Genomic DNA, 4,091 nt, shown 5'->3' with positions numbered 1-4,091 from the left:
TTTAGAGCAGAGCTACAGATTAAAAATGCCCAAGGCGAAGTGGTCAAAAGTCTGGCTGTACTTCACAGCAAAATATGCAAACTAAGCAGCCTGCAACAAGTGCTTTAAGCTGATACTGTGATACTGTCAAAGGAGGTAACACCTCAAATCCGATGAAACACCTGGCGACGCATAGCATTTTTTTTAAAAGCCGAAAAATGCGCCGTATTTGATAGCTTGCTGCGAGACCTCACACCGAGCGCATCTACTGCGGGTGTGGTGCCTGTTATCGGACCCGGAGTTAGCAACATCCCCCAAAAACCCAAAGAGGAGAGTCCTGGCCCCTAGCCCTGCCAGTGTAGCAGAAATGATGACGGATGATGATGACAGCAGCAGCCGTTCTTCTCTGCGTGAGTAGCTTAATGTTGTTCGTGTGTAATTTACGTTGAGTAGGCTAACCACATTATTAAATTAATGCATGTAAGGTGAACTAGCAAACAGCGTCGTAGTTACATGCTGCTGTCTTCTTGTTTGATGGCAGATACTCCCTTCACCCTGGCCCAAAAGGCTAAAATGACCAAAAAAAAAGTGGAAAACAGTTAAACATGAGAGGTTTTTGGACAAAGTTTGTGTTTTTTCCATTGTTTAAGCACTGCTTCCAGCCAAGAGTGATACCATATATGCCCTATAGCTGCAGAAAAGGCTAACATTGTTATCTTTTTACAAAAAAACAGCTGAACATGAGAGGTTTTTGGACCAATTTTGTGTTCTCCATTCTTTAAGCACCGGTTTGAGCACCGTTTAAGCACCGGCACTATTTCAAAAGTACCGGTTTGGCACCGGCATCGGATAAAAGCTAAACGATACCCATCCCTATAAGGCGCACTGGATTATAAGGCGCATTAAGCGAAACAAAACAGTCAGATAAGTCAAACTTTACTCAACTCATTCTTCTTTCTTCCTCCACTTCCGTACCATTGATTCATTAATGCTGAATTCTCTCGCAGCTGCTCTATTCCCATGTTGTTGCAGTATATTAATGACTAACTATTAACCAACTATTGTGGATGGATTATCTCAGTTGTTCTCCTGACTGAAGTTTGATCCATGTACAGGATCTTGCCATGCGATTGCATTTGTCCCTAACCATCGGGAACCCTCACATTAACTTTCATAGAGTGGAAAAAGTTAGCATTTACCCTCCAGCTTCACTGTGTTTATGTTATGCTAACATAGCTGTGTCGCTAGCAATCACGGAGCAGCACATTATTATATACCAGCTAGTCCAACTTCAGTAACCCTATAAATGTCACTGCTGTTTAGATTTCTGTCTTCATTTATGTTGGAAGTGATAGCAGAGCTGTACGTTTTAATTTTTTCAGAAATCTCTCAGTCAGAACATGCTATATATATTTAGGTGGAAACTAGCGAGCTAACTTCCTGCTAACTTCTAATTCCGTTAAATTTAATAAATTCTGTTTTCATGGATGCCTGGATGTTAAACTTAATTGTTATATTGTAAACCAGCAACGGTGATCATTTTATTAAAGATTTAAGAATTTAAAATTTAGGCAGTTTTTAACTCTCAGTGCCACAGTGTTCGTTTGACTTTGGGAGCTGAAGAGAACTGAGTTTTGGACCCAGATTACTCCGCGAGACTCCTGACTACGGTAGCCATAATGCTCCGACAATCCATCAAGCGGTGCGGCTGCATAGCTTACCAAAGTCGTACTAAAACATTTTGGGGATATTTTTCAGCGCCGTGTACCACATAAAATCGGTTGGAGGTCAGTAAGCACAACCAGAATTCATATATAAGGCGCACTGGATTATAAGGTGCACTGTCAATTTTTGAGAAAATTAAAGGATTTTAAGTGCACCTTATAGTCCGAAAAATACGGTATATAGCATACATTGTGGCACCTCTGTAGACGTAACTTAGATTCATCCTTCCCCTTAACTTTTGTAGCTTGTAAAGTCCCAGGGTTGCTACAACATGCTATTAAATGCATTAATAAACTTTGCTTTCTAATCATTAGGACTATTTTTCCTTTATCCTGTTATGCATAACTTTTTAACCTCAACCAGGGGCTTGGACTCTGACTTGAGCCAAATGATAAAGTGGCAGCTCTGCATAATGACGGTTTGCAACATTAGGAGACTACCGTTTGTTGCTATTCCTGCTATAATTGAAGATGTTTTCTGGATGAGAGATCTAAAAACACTGGTGCACAACAACTTTTCACCAGGGGGATTCTCTGCCATCCCCTCTTTCTGTTGTGGTCCTTCTCAAGCCCATTACCTTTTTGTTGTCTTTTTCCCCCTGCGTTTTTACTTCGCCACACCATCTGTCTGTCCAGCATTTTCTAAATCAGTTTGCCCATTCATGGCGCCCTCTGCCTCAAGTTCACCCCTGGCACTTTCAATTTAGTCTCCAAAACCTCTGAATGATATGCAAGTCTGAGTCAATTTACCCCGAGTTCTTGGATGTTTGTCAAACAATACTAGAACAACAGCATGATTTGTTCTGTGCACAAATCTCAACAGTCTATACCCTCTTGGCATTGTTAAGGGAAGCCAGAAAAGGCAGAGACAGACATGGAGAAAATATCCTATCAATCTACAGGATATTAGCTGCGAGGCACCAGTTCGTACTGCCAATGATGTAACCCTCTGTGCCAGTATGAGCAAGTGCCACAATAAATTACTTCACATCATCCAATGCTTTTATCTGATGATGATAACGCTCTGTGTGGGTTGTATGATTTCAAGCTTAAGATTTTGTTGTTGTGGCAGTGGTAGCATGGTGATTAAGAGTGCGTGAGGGGGAGAGTGAATCAGAAAACAAAACTGTGTACAAGGCTGTAATTGTACAGGGTTTATAATTCCTGCAAAGGAGGGTATTTGAACACTTAAAACCTGGAGACCCCAGCCAGCACTCCCCCAACCCCAGTCACATCCTATTGTTAAATGATACACGTATTCATCTGACATCCTTTTTAAACCCGAATGTCTGTGCTAAACCCATTTTGTACTTGGGTAAAGGCATGTTACACATTTCTAAGGGGTCAGTTGTGCTCTCAACAAGCAGAGAATGGTTCTGCCATTTAAAGACTGTAACTGTGGTTCCCAAAATCCTGTGCATGCATCAAACAACACTGTATTTTGCAACTTCTAAGCATGATTTCCATTTCCATTTCAAGCTTGTTCTTGCCTCATTACAGAAAGCAGCTTTGTACCTATTTTTTTTTTTTTACCTTCCCACCAATACCTCCAGGCCTGTATTAGTGAAATAACAGCAGCTACATTTCATCCAAGCTGAGTTGGCGATGGATAAGAGAAATGTGTGGGTGGTGGGTACCTTGGCGTACCTGTGCAACCCTGAACTAGTTGGGCCAGTGGGTGATGGTGCCAGATTGCAGACCGACTGGCAAAAACATTATCACACTCAGGTTTGTAAGCTAATGCATGACTCTTCAGAAAACAAAAAAAGACAGAGAAAAGAAATGTGGAAATAATAATTCCAACTGAGCAGAGGAGCGAGTGAGACAGAGAGACTGAAGGGTTCCGGGTTACAGCATCTAGTTGCAGTATCACTTATTGCCTGACTGCCAACATCCAGAAACAAACATTTGCCAAAGACTTTTGAATACCAGACAGAAAAACAGTCTTTGACCTCTAACATAAATCTGAAGTGCAATCCTCCATCCACATTTAAGCATAACTGCTACTACACTATCCATTCACTGGCTGCTAAATCTCTGTCGTCATCCCCTATTAACCTTAAATGTATCACTAATCTAACATTACAGACCGAAAGTAAACTACAAGTATGCACACATATGCTATTGTGATACCCACTAATGTGTGATCACATTTATGTGAATTAATTTAAGTAATTTCACTTTCAATGTAAGTGATATTTCCATTTGGGAATGCCCTAAATAACTACAGTAATTTTAACAGGAAACTTGGTAACTACCCTGGGATATTTGTAGCGGACGCTCCATTTTTGTACCAGTAGGTGGCAGTGTGAGACCATGGTTTGGCCTGTTGTTAGCGGCCTGAAGCGCATGCTCCGCGCTGTTTTCTCATAATGGCGAAGTATTCAG

Source organism: Simochromis diagramma, unplaced genomic scaffold (genome assembly GCF_900408965.1).
Source record: "Simochromis diagramma unplaced genomic scaffold, fSimDia1.1 OVJJ01000602.1, whole genome shotgun sequence".
Lineage (NCBI taxonomy): Eukaryota > Metazoa > Chordata > Actinopteri > Cichliformes > Cichlidae > Simochromis > Simochromis diagramma.
This window is presented reverse-complemented; position numbering follows the sequence as displayed.